Source organism: Stegostoma tigrinum, chromosome 14, assembly GCF_030684315.1.
Source record: "Stegostoma tigrinum isolate sSteTig4 chromosome 14, sSteTig4.hap1, whole genome shotgun sequence".
NCBI classification, from domain to species: Eukaryota; Metazoa; Chordata; class Chondrichthyes; order Orectolobiformes; family Stegostomatidae; genus Stegostoma; species Stegostoma tigrinum.
The window spans coordinates 64,178,393-64,205,179 of record NC_081367.1 but is presented as its reverse complement, the minus strand read 5'-3'; the positions used below and the strand labels follow the sequence as shown (position 1 = coordinate 64,205,179).

The following is a 26,787-nucleotide window of genomic DNA, read 5'->3' as shown; positions in this document are numbered from 1 at the left end:
CCATTTCTGACTCCTTCCCTCCATTCCTCAACATCTATGTCACTGTTTCTGAGCTAGACTGGCCACTAATATCCATTATTAACCTATTGACTCCCCCTCTCACAGTTACCTTGACTATACATCCTCACCCTACTTACTGTAAAGATGCTATTCCATTCTCCAACTTCTTCTGTCCCAGTCACATCGGTTCCAATGATGCCAATTTTGACAAAATGGCCACCACAATGCGCTACTTTTTCCTCAAACAAGCATTCCCAACCCTCCATGGTTGACAGGGCCCTTAGCCATATCTGATCCATCTCCTGCACACTGACCCTCACCCCCTCTCGTTCCTCCCACAACAGTGATAGGATCCACTTGGTCCTCACTTATCACTCCACCAGCATCCACAACCAAATGATTATGAGCTACAATTTCTGCCACATCCAGCAGGATGCACCACTGGATGCACATTCCCCTCCCCTTCCTGGACAGCTGCTCACTCCTGGGCCACTCCTTTTCCATTCTCAACATGTCCTCACACCCCTACGGCACCTTCCTCTGCAACTCCTGATGGTGTAAGACCAGCTTGTTTACCTCCTCCCTCCTCACTATCCAAAGTCCCAGACACATCTTCCAAGTGAAGCAGTGATTTACCAGCATTTCACTTAATCTATATTATACTCGCTGCATAAAATGTGGTCTCCTTTACACAGGGAAGATAAAGTGCAGGCTGGGTGACTGCTTTGACCACAAAAAAGACCCTGAGCTTCCAGTTGCCTGCCACTTCAAACACCATCTTGTTCTCTGGCCAACATCTCTGTCTTCAGTTTACTGCAGCACTCCAGCTCCAGAGTGAACTTTCACGCAATCTGGAAGAACAGCACTTCATTTTCCATTTGGGAACCCTGTAGCGTTCAGGGATCAATATTGAGTTTAATCATTTTGGGGCCTAAGCACCGTCTCCCATTGTCTTTCCCACAGCCCCCACATACCATGCCTTATCATCGCATGGACTGCTACTATAACCATCCCAGGTCAGCCACTAACAATCTCAATTAGCAGCTGTTGATACCCCCAGCCCAACCTTTACCCATTCCTTTGTCCGTCCAACTGTTGCTCTGTCTCTCTCTGGACTCCATCTCACCTATCATATACTCCTTTTCTTCCTTTTTCAGATCCATTCATCCCCTTCCTCATGTGTCAGGAACAGCAGGAGTAGTTCCTTCCTGGAATGTTGACAGGGGTGCATTCCTTTGCAGAAGTGGTTGTCCCAGGAGACGGCAGCAGCAGTTTAAGTATAGTGATTGGGTTGAGGACCAGGTGGGTCTCATTGACTATGAAATCCATGATTGGGGTGGTTAACCGGGGCCATTCAGGGATACCTGGCTGACAGAGATAAACAGATGTTTTAGAGAGTCTCCTGACTTTAGGGACTGACTCTGAGCTGGCTGGTCAGAGCCCATGTGTATTGTGCGCATGTAAATAAAGGGTGAGTTGGTGACAGGACACCAGCCATTGCGCAGTTATTTGGGTAATGCAGAACGAGGCATCGGCTACTTTGGCATGGTGGGCCTAGTGTCGAGTTTGAGCCCAGCGTAGACTCATGGTGACAACAATGTCAGTGGAGGCAAGATGGTGACAGTGGTGGCAGAGAGGCTCCAGGCCATGGTTGAGCCTGGGTACCTGATGGTGAATGCAATTATATTCTGGCTGCAGCAGTGTGCAGGGACTGGGGGCACCTGAGTACTTACAGCCTGAGGGATGGAATTTGTGGCTTTGGTTTTCAGGCAATGAGGACTCATGGTGGAGGTGGGGAAGTGATCTGGACATTTCCTTTCCATTTGACTGTTTCTTTCATTTCAGCTTCTGTTTTTAATCATGGAATCCCCACAGTGTGGTAATAGGCCCTTTGGCCCAACAATTCCAAACTGACCCTTAGAACATCCCACCCAGACCCATCCCCCTATATCTACACACCCCTGAATACTGTAGGCAATTTAGCACGGCCAATCCACCTAGCCTGCACCTCTTCGGACTGTGGGAGGAAACTGGAGCACCCGGAGGAAACCCACGCAGACACGGGGAGAATGTGCAAACTCCACACAGGCAGTCACATGAGGGTGGAACTGAACCCGGGTCCCTGGCACTAAGAGACAACAGTGCTAACCACTGAGCCACCCTGCCACCTGTAAACCCTAGCTTAACCCTGTGTCTTACACTAAGATGGTGCTGGTGAATGGCAAGTTTGCACACTTTTCACTGTAGTCCTGCATTCCTGTACTCAAGTACACAGGACTATAAATCTAAATCCAAATCTAAAGAAGTGCCCTCCAACATGCCCCCCACCCACCCACCACTAACCCACCAATCTTCAGCATATATCCCCCAACCTTGCTTGATCTGAAGAAAGGCCACTGGAGCTGAAAATTAGCTCTGCTTTCTCTCCACAAATATGAAGTGTGGTGACTGTTATATTTGCTAATAGAGTAGCTATGTGTTTCAGCAAAAGCTAAACAGCAGGTGTCATAAGCACATTGGTTCCTTAACTATTGTGATAACACCATAAAGGTATTAAATTTATTTAAACAAGAAACACATTAAATTTAGTTTATGTCATTAACATCTGCACTTAATATACAAGTATCTGAATATTCTCCAGCCAAGTCGAGAATTTGCTTTTGCAGGGCTTTTCTAATTTTCTTACAAGCTTATTTCAGTCTATGAGGTTTTTTTTAAGCTATGTTTATGAATAAGATTTGCAATAGGGCAGCAGGCATCCCTGCTCTGAGCTACACTTGTTTCAACCTTATGTGGAATATCTCTCATATGATGACTGAAGTCACAATTATATCACAGCATACCTCATCTGCAAATCCGTTGAACCCCACCCTCTATCTCCCCAAGTACTTTCACAGTTTCCAACATTATTAACTAAAAGTATCCTCTTAATATCATTGAAGGTGATGTTTATTTTATCTGTTTGAGGGGTGACAGTATCAGTGGCTGAGTCAGCAATTAATGTCTATCCAGGATAACAAAGTGTGGAGCTGGATGAACACAGCAGGCCAAGCAGCATCAGAGGAGCACAAAAGCTGACGTTTCAGGCCGAGACCCTTCATCAGAGAGGGGGATGGGGAGAGTGTTCTGAAATAATTAGGGAGAGAGGGGGAGGCAGACTGAAGATGGATAGAGGAGAAGATAGGTGGAGAGGAAAGTATAGGTGGGGAGGTAGGGAGGGGATAGGTCAGTCCAGGGAGGACAGGCAGGTCAAGGAGGTGGGATGAGGTTAGTAGGTGGGAAATGGAGGTGCGGCTTGAGGTAGGAGGAGAGGACAGGTGAGAGGAAGAACAGGTTAGGGAGGCGGGGACAAGCTGGACTGGTTTTGGGATGCAATGGGTGGAGGGGACGAACTGGGCTGGTTTTGTGATGCATTGGGGGAAGGGGAGATTTTGAAGCTTGTGAAGTCGTCATTGATACCATTGGGCTGCAGGGTTCCCAAGTGGAAGATGAGTTGCTGTTCCTGCAACCTTCAGGTGGCATCATTATGGCACTGCGGGAGGCCCATGATGGATATGTCATCTGAGAAATGGGAGGGGGAGTTGAAATGGTTCGTGACTGGGAGGTGTAGTTGTTTATTGCGAACTGAGCAGAGGTGTTCTGCAAAGCGGCCCCCAAGCCTCCACTTGGTTCCCCCAATGTAGAGGAAGCCACACCGGGTACAGTGGATACTATATACCACATTGGCAGCTGTGAGGGTGAACCTCTGCTTAATATGGAAAGTCATCTTGGAGCCTGGGATGGGGGTGAGGGAGGAGGTGTGGGGGCAAGTGTAGCACTTCCTGCGGTTGCAGGGGAAGGTGCTGGGTGTGGTGGGGTAGGAAGGGAGTGTGGAGCGGACTAGGGAGTCGCGGAGAGAGTGGTCTGTCTGGAAGGCAGACAAGGGTGGGGATGGAAAAATGTCTTGGGTGGTCGGGTCGGATTGTAGATGGCGGAAGTGTCGGAGGATGATACATTGTTTCCAAGGTTGGTGGGGTGGTATTTAAGGACTAGGTGGATTCTCCTTGGGCGGTTATTGCGGGGGCGGGGTGTGAGGCATGTATTGTGGGAAATGCGGGAGACACGTTCAAGGGCATTCTCGACCTCTGTAGTGGGGCAGTTGCGGTCCTTGAAGAACGTGGACATCTAGGATGTGCGGGAGTGGAATGCCTCACCCTGGGAGCAGATGCGGCCGAGGCGAAGGAATTGGCAATAGGGGATGGAATTTTTGCAGGAGGGTGGGTGGGAGGAGGTGTATTCTAGGTAGCTGTGGGAGTCATTGGGCTTGAAATGGACATCAGTTTCTAGCTGGTTACTTGAGATAGAGACAGAGAGGTCCAGGAAGGTGAGGGATGTGTTGGAGATGGCCCAAGTGAACTTAAGGTTGGGGTGGAAGGTGTTGGTGAAGTGGATGAACTGTTTGAGCTCCTCTTGGGAGCAAGAGGCAGCGCTGATACAGTCATCAATATAACGGAGGAAGAGGTGGGGTTTGGGGCCTGTGTAGGTGCAGAAGAGGGACTGTTCCACGTAACCTACAAAGAGGCAGGCATAAGCTTGGGCCCATGCGTGTATCCATGGCCACCCCCTTTGTCTGTAGGAAGTAGGAGGAAGCGTCCAGAGTTGCCTTGGAGAAGGTGGTGGGGAGATATTTTCTTGAGTTCAGATACACCCACAATGCTGCTCAAAGTATTCCCATTATACTGGTTACATTCCCAACCCCCAGTTCCTCACAAAGTCTGCTGCCCAGACATGCTGCCACTGAGGGGATCTCACAGTTCTCCCTCATCTGGTAATTCATAGAAACAGAGAAAATAAGTGGAGGAATCGGCCATTTGGCCCTTCAATCCTGCACCAATATTCAATGTGATTACGGTTAATCATGCAATTTCAGGATCCCATTCCTGCTTTCACTCCATGCCCCTTGATCCCTTTGGCCACAAGGGCCACTCCAGCTCGGGGCAAGTTCATAAGATATATTCCTCTTGAATATATCTTATGAACTTGGCCTGACAGCATTCTGTGCAAAAAAAAAATCCATAGGTTCACAATTCCTTGAGTGAAGAAATTCTTCCTTATCTCACCCTTGAAATGCTTACCACTTACTCTAAGATTGCAAGCACTAGTTCTGGGCTTCCTCAACAAGATAATGCAGGAAGACAATGACTAGGAGGCTGACTGCAAATTGTGTTTTCAGCAGCTGAAATGAAAAATGTAGATTGAACAACAACATTCCAGATCTAATCCTAATGAAAGAAGTGGTGCTGTTGGATTGCCATGGCAGTGTGAGGACCAGTGGGTGTGCATCATGAAAATAGCATGTCACCTTGACTGGACACTGATTTGTCATCGCTGTTTCATGATATTCTCGAATGATATTGTTACACTATCAAATAAGAGTTGGTAAGTATCACTGTTGATTTCATTCACAGTGGAGTAGCATCCAGAACCATGGGTCACAATCTAAGAATGCTGGCAAGAGCATTTAGGAATGAGATGAGGGAAAACGTCTTCCCCCAGAGAATGGGGAGTCTATGGAAATCTCCGTCACAGAAAGCAGTTGAGGCCAATACGTTGAATTTTTTCAAGAAGGAGTTAGATATAGGTCTCGGGGCTAAAGTGATCAGGGAGAAAGCAGGAACAGTGTACTAAATTGAATGATCATCCATCAAGTTGAATGATGGAGCAGGCTTCAAGGACAGAATGTTCTACTCCTGCTCCTATTTTTATTTTCCATCTTGACCTTCTTGAACTGTTTCTCAACTTTAGGATGTAGAGACAAGTTAATCATCAGGAAGATTTCAGAGTCTACAAACAGACCCTTCAGCCCAACAAGCCCACGTCGACCCTCAGAGGATCCCACCCAAACCCATTCCCCTATAACCTACCTAATTTACACATCCCTGACTACTACGGGCAATTTAGCATGGCCAACCCACCTAGCCTGCACAGCTTTGGACTGTGGGAGGAAACCGGAGCACCCGAAGGAAACCCACTCAGGCACAGGGAGAATGTGCGAACGCCACACAGACAGTCACCCCAGGGTGGAATTGAACCTGGGCCCCGGCACTGTGAGGCAGCAGTGCTAACCACTGAACCACCGCGCCACCTTTTTTAAGCTCTCTGGCTATCCACTCTATCTATGCCTCTCATAGAACCCTCTCATAGACTAATAAAATGTCAGGATAAAGAAGCTAAGCATCTTATCATAGCTTCAAAAAATGTTGCCATTTAAGAGAATGACTTAATTCTTTGTTATGATAGTGGTACATTTGGAAAGATTGAAGAGATGTTGTGTCACTCGCAAAGATTTTTCCACAAAGGCACCATATCCACTGTAGCATCACCAACCAGCTGAGATTATCAGGAAGACTCCTGGAATTAAAGATGGCAAATAATGTGTTGTCATTTATTTTGGACACTTTGATATTGTGGATACTCAAGGATCTTGAAGATGGAAACAAAGAGGACCATTTGGCTGGTTAGGATCATTAGCCTGAGATTATGTGATGACATTTCTAAGAATTTGTCCAATCAGAGTTGACAAGACTAAATATTTGTATCAAAACACATTATTGCAAGATGTTGCTGTGATCATTTTGTTGACTCCCTCGAATTTAAGACGGAATGCTGCCAGTATGTTTTTAAGTCCTGTTTAAATTAGCGGAATAATGCAAAAGGAACTTGCTGATATAATGGGAAAAGTAATTGGGCTTTTGGGTACTATATGGGATCAAGCCCATTTGGCATTTAATGACATTTTCAGATGTGGAAAAAAATTAATTGCTTAAATATGACCTTGAGTCCAGTGTATATGTGACTAAATATTGATCCATGGACAGCAATGAGAGGTGAAAGCAAGTCCTTTGTGTCAAGGAATTCTAGGAGAATTTTTTTAGAGATTTACTGCTCTCTCACTGGATTTTTACTTCCCTTCATAAGGTCAAGGGTAATAATTTTATTGGATTTCATCAAACCTCTTTTCAGACAAAAAGAAAATCCAAGATTGAAATAGCTGCTGATACATCAAACAAGTATTAACTGGGCATTTTCTACACAGACAATATTGCACAGTGGACAGCATTGAGTTCTTGAAATATATTTTGCTGCTGTGGATGATTCAACTGATACTTCACCAATGCTAGTGCTAATTAGTTTAGAAATGAGCAGAAAATTTCTCAATTTCCAGCTCTTAGCTCTGAAAACTCTGAATAGCCCAATCCAGAACTGAACAGTTGAATTGAAATACGCAGGATGAATGACGCTTCATCTTTTGGTTTCTGATGCTCACTCAGAGTGTTTGATACATGTGAACATTTAATCTTGTGACTTTTTAAATAGTTGATCAAATATTTTAGATCATGTAAGATGTAGGTGCAGGACTTTCAACCCATCGAGACTGCTCTGCCATTCAGTGAGATCATGGCTGCTCTGATAGTCGTCAACTCCACTTTCCTGCCTCTTTCCCATAACGCTTGATTCCCTTACTGATTAAAAATCTGTCTATCTCAGTTTTGAGTATATCTAATGGCTCAATTTCAACAGCTGTCTGTGCTAAGGAATTGTATCAACTATCAAATATCTTCTAAGAGATTAAATTCTTCATCACCGTCTTAAGTGGATGACTCCTTGCTCTGAAATTATGCTCTAAGATTCTCCCACAGGGATAAGCAGGGTTCCCACATCTATTCTGTCAAATGTCCCCAAAGAATCTTATTTGTTTCCCTCAACAGGACATTTGCAAACCAGAAAGCAGAAAATGTATGAGGAAGGAGAAACTCTTAAGATATTAGTTTTGGTATTTCTGAACATTGTTGATTGGATGCCTCATTAGGCACTGAGAAGTTGAAAAGTTCCACACTAGATGTAGGGAATGGAATCGAACAAAGAGAATGTTCAAAAAACTCAATGCTCTGGCAGCACCTGAGGAGGGAGAAACAGAGTTGATTCCGTGTTCAATATTACTCTTCTTCAGGTGTAAGGAACAGAGTTTTCCATCTTAGGACTGGCATGAAAGGAAAATAAAAGTGAATTATAAAATAAAACACATTATTCAATTATAATTATTTCGTTGAACAATGTTGTACAAAAAATGTCACAAATGCAATGTCTCCTTAATTCAAAGGGGCAAGATTTTAGAATTCCCTCGTTAATGGCATTGAGAGTGTTGCTGCATCAAATGGACTGAAGTGATTCAGATCACCATCACTTCACCAGCCAGTGATGCCCAAATCCTGTGAATGAGTAAAATGAAAGAAAGGTCCACACCATTTTTTATTTTATATTAAAGTCCATAGATCACACATTGTCAAGTTGATTTCCCAATCATTTAGGAAGCATTTATAGGTTTTATGCAGTAGAGGATTGGGCTGCCCAATAGGCTATTCATTTTCTAACTCATTTGTGAAATGTTGCCTTTACTTGTTCATTCCATTGACAAGTATGTAGTTGGAAGATTGGATCATAGCAATAGGAGATGGGACTGAAGATTTTCTCTATAAAGTCCATACCATGCTTTTTTTAGCCTTTCTGTACAAAGAACATAGAACAGAACACACAGGAACAGACCCTTCTGTGCACCACATTTCCATTTTAAACTAATCCCACCTGCCTGCAAATGATCCATAGCCCTGTATCCTTTGTCTGTTCATGTTTCTGTATAAGTGCCTCTTAAACATTGCTATTGTATTTTGCTTCTACCACCTCCTCTGGCAGCGTGTTCCAGGTACCTACCACCCTCTACATTAAAAAAATTGCCTCGCACACCTTTTAAACTTACCCCTCTTACTTTGAACCCATTTAGTATTTGTCATTTCCATTCTAGAAAGCTCTGCCTCCAACTATCCACCCTATTAATCACTCTCATAATTTTATATATTTCAATCAGGTTGCTCCTCAGCCTCCAATATTCTTGCGAAAACAATCCAAGTTTATCTAACCTCTCCTTGTAGTTAATACACTCCAAAACAAGCAACATCCTGGTGAAGGGTCTAGGCCCGAAACGTCAGCTTTTGTGCTCCTGAGATGCTGCTTGGCCTGCTGTGTTCATCCAGCCTCACATTTTATTATCTTAACATCCTGGTGAACCTTTTTTGCATCTCTCCGAAGCCTCCACGTTCTTCATATAATGTGGTGACCAGAATTGCATACAACACTCCAAAGTGTCCTTATAGAGTTTCATACAACTGCAACATGACTTGCCAACTTTTAATCTCAATGTCCCGACCGATGAGAGCAAGGAAACCATATGCCTTCCTTACCATCTTATCCACTTGTGTTTCCACTTCCAGGGAGCTAGGGTTTAGCACCCCAAGATCTCTCTATACGGTTATGTTCCAAATGTCCCTATCATTTAATTGTATACTTTTCTCTTGCCTGGGAACATGTGTTCAGTTGTTTGACTATATCAGAATAGCTTAATTGGGGCACGTACCATAGGATCAGCATCGATTCTCATTTCTGAGAACTTTTAAACTTACTCACATGCTCTTTGCTAAGCCCATGATCCCAAACATGCACAACATTTTCAATACATTATATAGATCGCAAGGTACATTGTGGTGCTAGAGAAGACATAACATCTGATGACTTTCACATGCTCTCTTAAACATTTTAAAAATGGACTTGGTGATCCACTTTGAGATCAATTTGAATGTAGACTCTTAAAAAATTAATTCATATTTGTTGCATGATCCCAGCACCACCTATGTTGATGGTAAGGAAACTTTTCGAGGTTGGATGAGTGGTTGAGGAAAAGATGATTAATGCAACAAGAGAACAACATGTGGGATTAATTTCACAACTAGTTGGAAAGTCAAATACCAGCACTGACTGCTTGGGCTGAGTGGCCACAGAGTCATGGAAGGTTCACAGCACAGAGGAAGACCTTTGAACCCCATTGTGTCTGTGCCCTTTAAAACCAACTTTTTTTTTTCTTTTGCAACTTAAGTGTAATTTAAAGTATCTACGCTATGAATTTGCCTTACAGTCCATATTAGCAACTAACAGGCACAGATCATGCACCAGCTCTCAGCTGTGTAAATATCAGGGCAGTCAGACAAAACAGACTGAAATATTGAAAAAGAAAACAACAGTACCAAGGAAGAAGCTAACTCAAAACAGGCCAGAAAGCTAAAAGGCTAAACAAACCAGTTTAATTGCAAAATTGCAATACACAAAAGCAAACAGAAAATCTAAAGGATTTTTATTTGGTGTCATCATAGTCATAATATTTATGTCATTGACTCTACAGGCTGTGGCTGCAAAATTCCACCAAGGAATTTCAGTGCCTATTTTATTCTGCCACTTCCGTGCAGTACTGAGGGAGCACTGCAGTGTCAGAAGTGCTGCAAACTGGACAGCATTTCAAACTACAGGCCATCTCATCTGAAATATGAACAGGAACCCGCAGCACAATCTGAAGTGGAGCAGAGAATTTCTCCTGGTGAACAGACAGGTATTTCTTCTTCAAGCCAACCAGTAACGCAAAGAAATAATTTAGATATTTATTTCACGACAATGGGATCTTACTATGTGCAGATTTCCTTCTGCGTTTTCATACATAACCATAACTATGAAAAACTGCAACACAAAGGGATTTGGGGGTACTTGTTCACAAAACACAGAAAGTTAGCACATAGATACAACAGGTAATCAGGAAGGTGAAAGGAATGTTGGCCCTTATTTCGAGGGTGTTGGAATATAAGAGTAGGGAAATCTCACTCTAACTGTGCAAGTGCTTGTCAGAAGATATCGAGAGTACCTTGAACAGTTTTGGTCCACTTATGTATGGAAACATACTGCTTTATAGGAGGCAGTTCAGCAAATGTTCACTAGGATGACCTCTATTGTGGAGGGATTGTCTTATGGACAATGGCGAAACAGGCTGGGACTCCACTCATGGATAGCAAAGTGTAGAGCTGGATGAACACATCAGGCCAAGCAGCATCTTAGGAGCACAAAAGCCAGTAGAGGTGAGTGCAGGTGGAGAGGTAGGGAGGGGATAGGTCAGTCCGGGGAGGACGGACAGGTCAAGGAGGCGAGATGAGGTTAGTAGGTAGGAAATGGAGGTGCGGCTTGAGGTGGGAGGAGGGGATGGGTGAGAGGTTAGGGAGACAGGTTAGGGAGGCTGGGACGAGCTGAGCAGGTTTTGGGATGCAGTGGGGGGAGGGGAGATTTTGAAGCTTGCAAAATACACATTGATACCATTGGGCTGCAGGGTTCCCACGCGGAATATGAGTTGCTGTTCCTGCAACCTTCGGGTGGCATCATTGTGGCACTGCAGGAGGCCCAGGATGGACATATCGTCTAAGGAATGGGAGGGGGAGTTGAATTGGTTCACGACTGGGAGGTGCAGTTGTTGAATGCGAACCGAGCGTAGGTGTTCTGCACTTGCCCCCACACCTCCTCCCTCACCCCCCCATCCCAGGACCCAAGAAGACTTTCCACATCAAGCAGATGTTCACCTGCACATCTGCCAAAGTTGTATACTGCATCCGCTGTACCCGTTGTGGCTTCCTCTACATCAGGGAAACCAAGCGGAGGCTTGGAGACCGCTTTGCAGAACACCTACGCTTCAAAATCTCCCTTCTCCCCGTTGCATCCCAAAACCAGCCCAGCTTGTCGCCACCTCGAGCCGCACCTCCATTTCCTACCTACTAACCTCATCTCGCCCCCTTGACCTGTCCGTCCTCCCTGGACTGAACCGTCCCCTCCTTACCTCCCCACCTATACTCTCCTCGCCACCTGTCTTCTCCTCTATCCATCTTCGGTCCACCTCTCCCTCTCTCCCTATTTATTTCAGAGCCCTCTCGCATCCCTCTTTTCTGATGAAGGGTCTGGGCCCGAAATGTCAGCTTTTGTGCTCCTGAGATGCTGCTTGGCCTGCTGTGTTTATCCAGCTCCACACTTTGTTATCTCGGATTCTTCGGCATCTGCAGTTCCCATTATCTCTGGGACTCTACTCACTTGAGTTTAGAAGAATGAGAGATTATTTCATCAAAACACACAGAACTCTTAAGGGGGTTGGCATGGTAAATGCTGGGAGGATGGTTCCCCTCTTGGGAGAGTCTAGAACACGTCTTAGAATAAAGTGGCATAAATTTAAGACTGAGATGAGGAGGAGTGTCTTCTCTCAGAGGGCAGTTAGCCTTTGCTAATTCTTGTGCAACAGAGACGTAGGGGCATAATCCTTGTGCATATTTATGGCTGATGTTGTAGGGGACATTGATTCCTATTCAGACAGGGAATCAAAGTTTATGGGGAAAGGGCAGGAAAGTAGACATGAGCATTGTTGGATCACACAGTCCTTTTAAATGGTGGAGCCTGAACTGAGAGACCACAGTAAGCATTCAATATAATCGACCATTATTACAATAGCCAGGAAATAATAACCCTATAATCTGATGGGTGTCTTTTGTTTTACATGCACTAAAGGACCATTGTGTTTCCTCAAGACCTGGGCAAGAATCTTGCAGGATTCAATACTTCAGTGTCAAGCTGTTTGCAGTGTTCTCACCTTTTCACCAGTGATTGGCCAAAATATTTCAATGCCATTGAAGCCATAAAGGGTCAAGTCACCGTAGTCCCAGAGGGCCTTGTCTGCTCTCTCATTAAAGAGAGATGACTGGTAGGGGTTTAACCTGAGGGTCACCACACCTCAGGTGACGAGAGAGATTGAGAAGGCGAGTCCTTCATGGTAACCTCAGCTTGTGCAGTAATGAGCAACATTACAGTGAAACACAACAGTGACAACTCTTCCAAATTGTTCGATGAGCTGTAAAGAGCTTTGAGTTGCCCTGAATGGTAATAATCACTATATATATTCAAATTCCTTTCCCTTACGTATCATTGAATTAATGATTTTTCACAAACACATCTTCTTGAAGGCCGTGCCTCTTTTAATTCCAAATTATTTTTTTTACTAGACAAGCATCGTGCTTAATGGTATAGATTACAGAATATGAATCATCATAAACATAGGCCAACTGTTTCAACCGCACACTGTCACTACCTGCCCCAGGAATGTGACCTGCCTGATAATTGCTTAATACAGTGATGACAAGCTCTCTCAGAGAGCTTTGATTGTTTCACGCATGCCTTGAAATGTCTAATGTATATACTTGCCAACAAGTTATCAAAATAAAGAATGATTCTTTTGGAATTGTCCATGAGATGGCAATATTTTTAGGAGACAAGCAATTCAAGGAGAAATTTTAAGTCCTGGGCAGAACAGAAGGGAAAACCATAAGTACACATTGTAGCTCAGAACCAGAGGACACAGTTTAAAAATAAGGGGTAGGCCATTTCGAACTGAGTTGAGGAGAAACTTCTTCACCCAGAGAGTGGTGGATATATGGAATGCTCTGCCCCAGAAGGCAGTGGAGGCCAACTCTCTGGATAGTTTCAAGAAAGAGATGGATAGAGCTCTTAAAGATAGTGGAATCAAGGGTTATGGGGATAAGACAAGAACAGGATACTGATTGTGGATGATCAGCCATGATCATAATGAATGGTGGTGCTGGCTCGAAGGGCCTACTCCAGCACCTATTGTCTATTGTCTATTGTAGCCATCCATTGGCTTATTGGATGCTTGAGCTGCTCACCCAACTCCAACAGTGATTTCAATGAGATAATGATTATAAAGCACAGGTTTTCGTCATTGATTATACAAATTGCAGGGGTGTGGTGCAGGAAGAGCAAATGTCAAACAAAAATTTTTAGACACCTTCTGCATTTGTGAATTCCTCTTCAAACTCCTTTCAGCAGAACTCATCAACCCCATTTCCATTGTCAAAGGTTTGTTGGCAGGTCAGCTTGCGTTGGCAAAATTATACGCAATTATTGGGCTATATCTGGGCGTTAGCTTGGGATGAGCAGGCATGTCACATCAGGAGAAATGAGATTCAACCATTAAGTGATTCAGCATGGAAGTTAGGAAGCATGACTGACCATTCCACCAGACTGAATTTTCAATTTCCGTCATAAAAACTGAAAGAACTGCAGACATTGTAAATCAGGAACAAAAACAGAAGTTGCTGGAAAAGCTCTGCAGGTCTGGCAGCATCTGTGAAGAAAAAAAATCAGGGTTAACCTTATGGGCCCAGTGACCCTTCTTCTGAATTTCCTCAGAACTATTGAAATTATCTATAAGGCGGCAGCATTTGTAATTGTCCATGAGATGGCAGCCACCCCTACACACCACCCCTTCCGTCCCCAAAATCTTCTGCAAATTTTTTAACAAGACATAGGCTGGAATTTGTTCTTCTCCCCTAATTATTCTAGGGAGAATTGTGATATCACTGAAGATCGGCAACACTAACTTAGCTGGTGACACCAACTAGCTGTAAGAGAATCAAGGGAAAACTCTGGCATTAATTTAATGTCCTTTGGAGGGTTTTGCTTTCTCTATTGCCTATTCAATGTCATCCTGATGGAAGAATGGCCAAGCATTTGTAAAACAACAGCTTGCATTCATCTAGTATCTTTAACATAATATTATGTCCAGACCCACTTCACAGAAGCATTGTCATGAAAAAAGTCGACACTGAGTTACATAAGGAGATATTAGGACAGGTGATCAAAAGGCCCTCAAAGAGATTCCTTGTTAGTTTCTCAAAGGTGTAGGGAAGATGCAGAGAGGGAATTCCAGACATTGGAAACTGGACAGCTGAATCGCCAACAACAGAAAGAATGAAGGTAAAACTTAGCAGGCCTGGCAGTGTCTGTGGAGACAGAAACAAGGTTAACATTTTGAGTTCAGTGTGACACTTCTGCAGAACTGAAGTTTTTTCGAAGAAGAGTCATACCAGATTTTGAAAAGTTAACTCTTTTCTCTCTCTACAGATGCTAACGGACCTGGTGAGTTTCTCCAGCGTACTCTGTGCTTGTTTCAGATTTTCAGTACCCAAGGTATTTTACTTTTATTACAGCTAATGAACATCAGTGGTCAGAAATCACTTTCCAAAACCCTAGAGCCCAGCCTCACTTTAGATAGAATGGCTGTAATCCAACAGGGCTGCTCTCTCATTAGAAAGGGGCGACTGGTTAAATGTGAGAGTCACCACGCCTCAGGCAAGGGGTGAGGTCAAGAAGGTACGGCCTTTATTGTGAGCTCTGCTGGCACAAGAATTGAACCCACACTGTAAAATGTATCTTAAATGAGTTGTCCAGCTGACTGAGCTAATCAATACTCACAGCCTATTCCATAAACGTCTCCCATTTCACTTCACCCTGTGCTTCAGAATTTGGCATAAGACAGACCCTGTCCTTTAACCCACACTATCGATACCACACTTCTCACACTTTCTGTGTGTTTATGTAGTAATGCAGTGAAAACATGGATCCTGACAGGATTACTTCCTTCCTGCTTAGGAACTAGAAGTCAAATGCTCACGTGTCTTCTGAACCTTCAGAGATTTGGGATTGTTATTTTTCATTTGGCCTTGGCACCCTTGCATCAACAGCTGCACTCATTTAAGACAAAAACCACTTCCTTCTCGGACGGCCTTTTCTGCAAAAGATTCCTGAGATCGTTTAACCTCAGGCTCACCCATGCTTATGTTGTTCTGCTTCAGTTAGTTGATAGTATTCTAACAAGAAAGTTGCTGTTCATACTTGCCTCTGTGGAGGATCTGGCCCACTCATGGATGTATCTGATGGGAGTGCAGCCTACTTACATACTTTCCAAAGTCATCTCATTTCCTGTATTTCCCCAAAGTCACCATGACTCTTCATCAGATGTAGCCTAATGTCCGCCCAGAGTACAACATGATGTAGCTGTCTGGACTTCACATTTGCCTGGATTTGGCGATAAAAAATAATGACTCTATTACTGCTCACCACTGCTAATATCTATAACAGACATTACTTCCAGTGACTGCATGTGTGCTGTTAAATTGAAAACTATTTTAATTAATACTGAAATAACGCAGTGTAGAGTTGGAGAAACACAGCAGGCCAGGCAGCATCAGAGGAGCAGGTTTCGGGTCTCTGTGTTATCTCTGACTCCAGCATCGGCAGTACTTACTAACTCTTAATTAGTACTGAAAGTTTTTTATTAATTTACCATGCCCAATCAACCTCACCTGCACATCCCTGGTTTGTGGGAGGAAACTGGAGAACCCGGAAGAAACCCACCCAGACACGGGGAGAATGTACAAACTCCACACAGACAGTCATCCAAGGTTGGAATCAAGCCCAAGCCTCTGCTGCCGTTAGGCAACAGTGCTAAGCTCTGAGCCACCGTGCCAAACTTAATATCATCTTTCTTTATCCCTATTTAGTTTGCTTTCTGTATGTGATTTGGTATCAAGCTGGCATTTGGCATGGTTCGATTAGTAATGGGTTATAATCTCAGAGTTGAATAATTTGGAGTTAAAGTCCTATTCCAAGACTTAAAAGCAAAAACCACAGCTGAGTCTCCACACACAATACTCAGGAAATGCCATACTCTCAGATGAGATGTTTAGATGAGGGAGTCATCTCAAGCAGGAGACAAGGAAAACCTTGTCAGAAACAAAAACAAAGTTGCTGGAAAAGCTCAGCAGGTCTGGCAGCATCTGCAGGAGAAAACAGAGTTAACATTTCGGGACCGATGACCCTTCCTCAGAACAGTCCTGAGGAAAGGTCACTGGACCGGAAATGTTAACTCTGTTTTCTCCTTCACAGATGCTGCCAGACCTGCTGAGCTTTTCCAGCAACTTTGTTTTTGTTCCTGATTTACAGCACCTGCAGTTCTTTTGGTTTCAATTAGGGAAAACCTGGTGGTTTTTTCATTTGAATTTGTGCCATGGAATCTTTTCTGTCATCCTAGGAGGGCAAATGAGGCTTTGTTTTCTCATTTGAGAGGCAGCACCTCCAACAGTGCAACAATCCTGTAATATTGCATTGTACGGTTGGCCGAGAGATGCTGGAGAATAGTACTGTGCCTCCTATTGCATTAGTTGGACTTTTCCTTCAGCATGTATTTGGGCAGTATATAACTGGATGTACATGTTGATAATGATTGCACATGGGCATTGGAGTATCTGGAAATGCTGTGATGACAGGGTTGACATGAAGTTTGTCTTGTTAACCAACGAAAGCAAAGAATCTTGAAATAAAGTGCAAATAGAGTCAACTAGAGTCAAAGCAGGCACACAGAGAGAAGGTGGGAACAAAGATTAGATTTGGAGAAGGAGAAGAGTTTGAAAGGAAAAGGATTCATACTTTTCAAAAGTGAAATAAAAATTTACATTGGGGTAGAATAGCATTTAAAATAACTTTCTTTGTGTCTTGAATGATGATTAAAGTGAAAAAGTTATGAAAAATGACAAATAGTCTCAAGGTCAGATGTAAAAGGCTGGCTGGTATTGAACCACAACTGCCGAAGACTTTCATCTCATAGTTTATTATCTCTTAATCCCCTGAAAGCCTCTGACTGCTTTGTACATTAATAACAGTGTGCAATATGAAGTCATTGTTTTGCTCCTAACATAAACCAGCTCTATGTGTCCAAGTCTCAGAAAGAGGACTTGATCCTACAACCGAGTGAAAGTCAGGAGTACTCCCCAGCGTGCACCCAAGCTACCTCTGGCCTCATTGATGTGTGTTGTGGCTGGGAATGGATTGGACTGCTGATCCAGTGAAGTTGAATTTAACCTTCACTTTTAACTTTTTCAGCACTCTATTGACATGTCAGTTGAGAAAATGTGCTCAAATCCTGGATTGCCGTTCATAGCTTGTAGCAAAATGTTTATGAGTCAGACAGGAGTGTCAGCTTGACACAATAAACATGAAGAAGAAATGCATTTAATTGGTATTTTGGATGTCACTGGATTCTTGCTGTTTGTTATGCAATAACATATGCAAGGCTCTTGTTTAAGTCCAATTATTTTAATAAAACCCATTTATAATTGAAAACAAACATAGAGAATGTTGGAGAAACTCAGCAGGTCTGGCAGCATTTATGGTGAGAGAGAAATAGAGTTACATTTCAAGTCCATTACAACTCTTCCTCAGAACTGAAGATTTATTTTGCCTTCATCCATATCTAATTTGCTTTCATCCATTTCTAATTTGCCTTCATAAAAACCAAAAGAGCTGTGGATGCTGTAAATCAGGAACAAAAACAAAGTTGCTGGAAAAGCTCAGCAGGTCTGGCAGCATCTGTGAAGGAGAAAACAGAGTTAATGTTTCAGGTCCAGTGGCAAGAGGAAGGGAACAGGACCCTTCTGAGGAAGGATCAGTGGACCCGAAATGTTAACTCTATTTTCTCTCTCATTAGCCTTACTTTAGTTTTGCATTAAATGCAGTTTTGCAGAAAGACAACATTAACTGTCAGGACTTGGATCAGTTAAAGCTTTAAGTTGGTGTAGAAGCTTGAGGGCTACTTGATGCTCAATATATAAAGAAAATGAGAAACAAAGAAGGTAGATCTTGAAATAATATATCACCTTATCATGTATCCCTGCTCGTGATTCACTGACTGATACATTGTTGAGTGCAGTTATTGTGAGGTTGCTAAATGTGTTAAATGGGAAGGTCTCACTAAGAGCACTGAGGCGAATAACCAATGAATTCGGCAGCATTCCTTATTAGCCAAGGCATCAGGTGCTCCCTTCCTCTGCACGATGGAAGGAATTACTGCACTTTTAATTACAAGTGACTGAAACTCAGTGTGTGTGGTGTTTACACTGCTGCTTTGTTCAAGCTGCTTTTTGGCAGCATGGCTCTGGTGTGTGTGTGTGTGTGTGTGTGTGTGTGTGTGTGTGTGTGTTTAGGGTGAGAGTTTGCCAGCAATGAGTGTCAATTACTGTATAATTTAACAATTATGCCCAATTGTGCATGTCAAAGGTCATCAGTTTGATGACAACTCTCTGATTGCTTCCTACGCTACTGTGTGTACGTAATAAGGGAGAAGGCTTCAGACTGCTCCAAGGGCAGGATGCGTGTCTCCCCCTCTCGCTCTCTGTCTACAGCATTGGAAGACTGAAGAAAGCCAGTTATTTTGTTGCACTAGTTGCTGTTGCCTGCAATCAGTAGAGACTTTGCAGTTAGAGCACCACTTGCCCTGTGCTTCTAATGAAGACATGAAGGAAGGTGGGGAAAGGAACTTGAAAAACAAAATAATGTGGCAAAAGTCACATTTCAATGAACCCTGTAAACGGCTGTTTTTGAACTCTTAGCTTTTCCCTCCAGCCTTTCTTGTGTGTGTTTGTGTGTGTATGTTTGAGTGTGTCTGTGTATCTGTATGTGTATGTCTGTGTGTCTCTGTGTTTGCAAATGTGTGTCTCTGTGTTTGCATATGTGTGTTTGTGTGTGTCTGTGTGTGTTTGTGTGTATCCATGTGGCTGTGTGTTTGCATGTGTGTGTGTATGTGTGGTGGGTGGGGGCTGTGTGTGTGCATGTGCATGTGCATAGGTGTCTTTAAAAGGGGATTAGAGTCTGAACAACTTGAGCCATATTTTGATAGCTCATACAGTTTGTTTATTATTTCAATTTACTTCTTTGAAATATACAATAATACTTGCTAAGTACAGCAACCTGGTAAATGCCTCCTGTTCAATGATTCCAATAGACAGGCAAGCTGGGGACTTTGATTAAATCATTATCCTTCTGGTGACCCCACGAATAGAGGGGCTTGAGCATCTGTGCAATTTCCCAAGTTGGTTGTAATAAACTTCAGGGTATATTCAGTTCATTTGGCCATGCAGCCAAGGCAGGAATGAATTGTTTTACTTTGAAGACAGCTGTCTAATGTGTTTGCTTTCAATGGACATGTATTTGACAGCAAGAGAGACAAATGTAAATTTCTTTTGATGCATTTCATATTTTTCTGAAGCTTTTCCTCAGTTGGAGTTATAGAGTTGCAGAGATGTGCAGCACAGAAACAGACCCTTTGGTCCAACTTGTCCATGCCACCCAGATATCCTAAATACATCTAGTCCCATTTGCCAAGATTTGGCCTATAACCCCTCTAAACCCTTCCTATTCATGCACCCAGCCAGATGCCTTTTAAATGTTGTAATTGTACCAGCCTCCACCACTTCCTCTGGCAGCTTATTCCAAACGCACATCACCTGCTGCATGAAAAAGTTGCCCCTTAGATCCCTTTTAAATCTTTTGCCTTTCGCCTTAAACCAATACCCTCTAGTTTTGGAATTCTCTATCCCGGGGAAAAGACCTTGGCTATTCACCCTATTCATGCTCCTTATGATTTTATAAACCTCTATAAGGCCACCCTTTCGATTCCATGCTCCAGGGAAAATAGCCAGAGCGTTTCTCTCTTAGTCAAGCCCTCCAACCCTGGCAACATCCTTGTAAATCTTTTCTGAACACGCTCAAGTTTCACAACATCCTTCCTATAGCTGGGAGACCAGAATTGAATGCAGTATTCCAAAAGTGGCCTAAACAATGTCCTGTACAGCCACAACATGACCTCCCAACTCCTATGCTCAATGCAGTGACCAGTAAAGGCAAGTGTACAAAATGCCTTCTTCACTATCCTGTCTACTGCAATTCTACTTTCCAGGAACGATAAACTTGCACTCCAAGGTGTCTTTGTTTGTCAACAGTGCCAAGGACCTTACAGTTAAGTGTATAAGTCCTGCCCTGATTTGCCTTTCCAAAATGCAATACCTCACATTTATCTAAATTAAACTCCACCTGCGAATCCTCAGCCCATCGGCCCATCTGATCAAGGCCCTGTTGTACTCTGAGGTAACTTTCTTTTTCATCCACTACACCATGAATTTTGATATCATCTGAAAACTTACTAACCATTTATTCATATGCAAATTATTGATATGACAAAAAGCAGTGGGCCTAGCATCGATCCTTGTGGCATACTGCAGGTCACGGGCCCCCAGCCTAAAAAGCAACCCTCCACCACCCCCTCCTGTCGTCTACCTTCGAGTCACTTACATATGCAAATGGATAGTTCCCCTGTATTCCATGTGATCTAACCTTTCTAACCAGATTACCACAATGAACCTTGTCGAACACCTTACTGAAGTCCCCACATAGACAATGTCCACAGCTCTGCCTTCACAAATCTTCTTCTTCACTTCATCAAAAAGACTTAATTAGTCAGTGAGATACCATTTTCCAAGCACAGAGCCATGTTGACTATCCCTAATCGGTCCTTGCCTTTCCAAATACATGTAAATTCCATCCCTCAGAACCCCCTCTAAAAACCTGCTCACCATGGATGTCAGGCTTACCGCTCTATAATTCCCTGGCTTGTCCTTACCACCTTTCTTAAACAGTGACACTACATTAGACAACCTTCAGTTCTCCGGCACCTCATCTGTTAATTATGTTCAAATTGATAAAGCAATCAGAAGGAACTGGAGAGATGCACAGGTACCCATAGACCATTTACTAATATTTAGCAACAAATTAATCTTCTCTTTCAAGACGTCCCTTTGAAAGTTAAACAGTATTTCTGCAACAAATATTTCCTCAGCTGGATTGTATTAGATTCTGTTGGTAATTGCTCCTGAGAGTCCATCTGGGTTGTCTCCCTGAGCTAACAGCTTCATATACATACACATTTATTTTGATATACACCAAGAGAGGAGAATTACAATGATCCAGGACAGGCCAGGAACAAGTTGCCATTAAATCTCACATCCCTGAAAGTGTAGTATTGAGAATGTCCTGGTTGAAATGTGAAAAAGCAAGGTTTTCTTCATGCATTAGATATGGATATCGAGGCTGACACTTGTGTCCAATGTTATTCGTCATTAGAAAGTGGTGGTGAGTTTCCATTCTTGAACCATGTACCTAAAATTGAAATTTCTAACATGAGGTTAAGACTGAAATGTTAAAACTCTCGGGGCCTGATGTAACACAATGCAATGATCTCCATTGAACAGCCAATGATCCAATCCTTTATTGCCTTCAAGATTTGTGATGCTTCATGATGTCCTTTACTTAATTACAAAAACCAAAATTACCCCTCCCTTAATCCATGACTTCCACTACTCTACGGAAGTATACCATGCCAATTACTTTATTTCTGGAATTTGAAGGCTTGCTATTTTTAAAGTCTAGACTGAAATTTGAACACAATGCACCCAGTAGATAAATCTACATTTTAATTTCAACACAATATCACTGCATTATGGATTCAGTGTTGGGTTCAGATGAAATCTAGTAATGCTTTTATGGGGGGATGTGCTGTTACTGTGGATACCACTACAAACACACTGTTTCTGTTTGGCTCAGTCTTTTCCCAGACGCCTCATCAGATAGAAATGAAACTCCAAGATAGATTGAGAGTGTATTCCAAGTTGACACTCTGGAGTTCTTTCCTTTTTTTAGTGCTCTCCTGTCTTTCTCTATCAGCTGGAAGTAAAGGTCCCATAACATTTCCAAGGAGGAGACATCGGAACAATGGGAGGCCATTCAGACCTAGAGTTTTATTCACCATTCAATTAGGTCATGAGGAGAATGTAATCCAGCCTGTGGAAGTGGGAAACACAGGCCATTCAATTTGAGTTAGGGGACGTATCAGTCCCCATGCAGCAGGAAAACTGCTCACAATCCATTTGGGGTGTGCACACACAGTTCACTCAGTCACAGCAGGATGTCAATTAGGTTCATTCAGGAATCCGTTGACGCCAATGATGCCTGAACCTACTGGAATTTAATAGCGGCTCAGGGAGCTGTACAGCTCTCCTGCCATGTTGAAATATTGCTGAGGAATCCCTGTCAGGCTTGCTAGCAGGTGGAGGCAATGACCCAGTGGGTGTTATCGTTGGGCTGTTAATCCAGGGACCTAGATCATGTTCGGAGTTTCCTGGTTTTTTAATCCCGCCTTGGTAGAGGGTGGAATTTGAATTCAATAAAATATCTGGAATTTAGAATCTAATGATGACCATGAAACCATTGCCGATTGTTAGAAAAACCCAGCTGGTCGAATAATGTCTTTTAGGGAAGGAAACTGCGATCCTTACCTTGTCTGGCCTACATGTGACTCCAGACCCACAAGCAATGTGGTTGATTCTCGACTGCTGTCTGGGCAATTAGGGATGGACAATAAATGCTGGCCTAGCCAGCGATACCCTCATTCTATGAATGAATAAAGAAAAGCCTACCAGGGTGCCTTTTGTTTGCAGGCCCATAGTGACCAATCCTGAAGGTCCTGGGCATCACAAAGGTGTTGAGGGAGCAGGGGGATGATTAAAAACCAGCTCTTGCCCTTGCCTTGGAACCCATCTTCCCAATGATATTCCCCCCACTGACAGAAATCCTATTCTGCCCTCATTCACCCATATCCTGGCATCCAATGATAACCCCTGGTGATGTTCTTTCAGATTAAAGGAATAGGTTACTTTTCTCAGTGGTACCATTGGCAGTGGAGAGCTGCGAGCCCCTGGTTAGCAGAAATCACTGGGAGGGCCGATATTGACAGTTAAGCAGATGACAAGCATTTTAATTTATTCAGGTTTCAAAGAACAAAGAACAAAGAAACCTACAGCACAGGAACAGGCCCTTCGGCCCTCCAAGCCTGTGCTAATCGAGATCCTCTGTCTAACCTGTCATCTATTTTCTAAGGGTCTGTGCCCATTTGCTCCCTGCCCATCCATGTACCTGTCCAGATGTATCTTAAAAGACGCTAACGTGTCTGCGTCTACCACCTCCGCTGGCAACGCGTTCCAGGCACCCACCACCCTCTGCCTTTCCGGTATACAAATGTCATAGGCTTCCCCTGGGGTCCCCAGTTGATGGGTAAGGCCTCCCGTTGCCAAAACCAAAATCCAGCGCCATGTCTGATCTGTATTTTAAGCTCAACTGCCTATCTTGGCTCTGTAATCCTTAATACTTTTGCCAAACAAAGATCTATCACTGATACTATCTAAACTGACATTGATGCATCACCTTCAATAGTCACCCTCTATTGTCAGCACAGTGTGGTGAGAGTGCATTCTATTAAAGAAACTTAGCAAGGCTCCTTCAACAGCACCTTCCAGTCCTGTGACCCCCACCGCCTTGATACTCAGTCACCAGGTGTGTAGGAACACCAACACTTCCAAGTTCCACTCAGAGTTACACACCGTCCTAACTTGGACTTCTTTCTTTGATTGGCACGGGGTTAAAATTCTGCAACAATCTCACTTATAGCACTAAAGGTTGGGTTACATCACACCAACTGCAAAGGATCCAGAAGGACACGTAGGAAAAAAAATGACGACCTCACATCCATGAGCAAGCAAGATTTTAAAAATTATGTATGTTTTGACATTCTCATTCAACCTTTCTGTAAAATTTCTGTGTTATTGCTAAATAACGCAGGTTAGATAGCATGGACTTGAAATTGTCATACAGTTTATTTAACAGCTCAGATTACAACTTGGCAGTTACAGATAACTGTGTACACATCCACCACTATTGTACTTCCTCATATTGCGAATGTGGTTTCATTCTGGTCCTTGGTTCGTGAGTACATCCAGCCCTTAAAACAACCCTTGAAACAATAGCTGTACACTTGTCTCAATAACTTCTTGAGGGATGAAGTTCCAAACACAGAGGTCCCTGATTTATGAATGCTCAAACTTATAAGCATGATCCCAGACATGGTTTTGAAATTTAAAGACCTGACAAATGTTTATTTTCTGGACTTACAGATGGCTGCTTTCCACTTCCCAGAATCAGATCTGACGTGTGAACACTCACAGTGGGGAGGGTGTCGGTGAAGGCGAGATGGCAGCCAAGAGCGGCTACTTTCATTCCAGCAGTGGCAGTGCATTGAAGAGCGCGTGTGCCTGGCCACCAGGCCCATGGCCCATGGCACAGCACTTAAAAGAAGGGCTGTAAAGTCGGACACTCTTTATTTCTTCAGTTTTCTATCTTTATATCACATGTTTTGATTTATTTTTCAGTGTTGTAAGAAGGTTCCGGAGAGTTTTTCCTTTATTCATTAATGGGATGAGGGCGTCGCTGACCAGGCAGCATTTATTGCCCAGAGGGCAGTCAAGAGTCAACCACATTGTTGTGGATCTGGAGTCACATGTAAATCAGACTAGGAAAGGATGACAGCTTCCTTTCTCTAAAGGACATTAGTGAACCAGATGGGCAATGGATTCACAATCATCAATAGACTCTTAATTCCACATATTTACTGAATTCAAATTTCACTACCTGCTGTGGTGGGATTCAAACCCGGGGTCCCAAAACATTATCTCGGTCCCTGGATTAACAAAACAGCCCAGCAATAATACCACCAAGCCATCAATTCCCCTTAGCAATGACCCTATCAATGCTTTTCACTGTATTTTTAAACAAAAAAAATGCATGCCAATAAATAAATCGAATTGAACGCAAGAATGGAACCCACTCGTAACCCAGAGATAGCCTGAAGCTATTTTCTCCACCATTATGTGTTTCTCTTCTGAGCTGTTTCACCGAAAGAAATCATTTCTCGCGATATATCCCAGCAACTCTTTTGTTCACTCTAAAACACCTCAATTGGATCAGGCATGAAACATCTATACTTGAGGGGATCAAAATTTAGGTTATATAAAAGCAAAACACTGTCAATGGAGATCTGGTGTTCCTGCAGAATGTGCTGAAGAAACTCAGCAGGTCTGGCAGCATCTGTGAAGAGTGAAACAGGGTTAACATTTTGAGTCCAAAGTAACAGTTCTCCACATCTGAGTTGACAGGTGAATAAGAGTAAATGGATAATGAATAAATGAATAAGGGTAAATAAGAACAAATGGACTTGATACATTAATTTGCTTCCTCAGTGCACAGATGCTGCCAGAGTGTTGACATTCTTCAGCATCTTCTTAGCCGAGTTATCATAATTTAACTGGGGAGTTTCCAGTGTTTCAGTCAAGACTTAATTCCTCGGACAACAAATCCAATTTCATGATTTCATTATCACTTGTGAAATTTTGCTGTGGACATGGCCAAATAATTTCCAACACTACACCAATACTAATCTCAAAAAGTTATCAATGAGCTACAGGCTCTCCCTGGTAGTCTAGTGGTTAGGATTTGGTGTTTTCACCGCCGCGGCCTGGGTTCGATTCCTGGCCAGGGAATCAGTTTTGGGTGGCACGGTGGCTCAGTGGTTAGCACTGCAGCCTCACAGCGCCAGGGACCCAGGTTCAATTCCAGCATTGAGCAACTGTCTGTGCGGAGTTTGCACATTCTCCCTGTGTCTGCGTGGGTTTTCTCTGGTTTCCTCCCACAGTCCAAAGATGTGCAGGCCAGCTGGATTGGCTGTGCTAAGTTGCCTGTAGTGTTAAGTGGTGTGTGGGTTAAAGGGGTTGGGTTTGGGTGGGATGCTCCAAAAAGCAGTGTGGACTTGTTGGGCCAAAGGACCTGTTTCCACACTGTAGGGAATCTAATCTAACTGAGAGTTCTTCAGGATGCCAAAATTACTTATGTTCTTGTTACGAAAAAACCTCATTCTTATCAAAATTGAGGGATCATTTATCCCTCAAACTTGTAACATTATTTGTTGAGATCATGGTCGGTCTATAGTCCGACATATAGCTGCCCTTACCTCATATTCATGTGTGTTTAGGGACGGTGATGTTTTAGAAATATTGTCAGTTGTCTATTAATCCAGAGACTCAGACAATGTTCTGGGGACCCAGGTTTCAATCCAACTGCAACAGATAGTGGAATTTGAATTCAATGAAAATCTGGAATTAGAGGTCTAATGATCATCATGCAACCATTGTCAATCATCCCAAAAACCCATCTAGTTCAACAATGTCCTTTACTCAAGCAAAGCTGCCTTCCATACATGTCAGACCTAGATTTGACTCC

The 26,787-nt window shown here is 43.2% G+C and overlaps 1 protein-coding gene and 1 non-coding gene across 3 annotated transcripts in view; both read left to right on the top strand.

The window, feature by feature from the left end:
* The window catches only part of LOC125457389 (P2Y purinoceptor 1-like), a 95,948-nt gene extending 69,890 nt beyond the window's left edge, over nt 1-26,058 (top strand). The window contains exons 3-4 of one of the 2 annotated variants that reach the window (XR_007248615.2): nt 10,268-10,471; nt 24,630-26,058. The gene's annotated coding sequence lies outside the window, so the exon portion shown is untranslated. The remainder of the gene's footprint in view (nt 1-10,267; nt 10,472-24,629) is intronic. The other variant, XR_009446683.1, reaches the window with a different exon arrangement.
* On the top strand, nt 25,980-26,051 carry trnae-uuc (transfer RNA glutamic acid (anticodon UUC)). The gene has a single exon. It is a non-coding gene; the product is annotated as a tRNA-Glu (tRNA).
* Nucleotides 26,059-26,787: the final 729 nt, after the last annotated feature.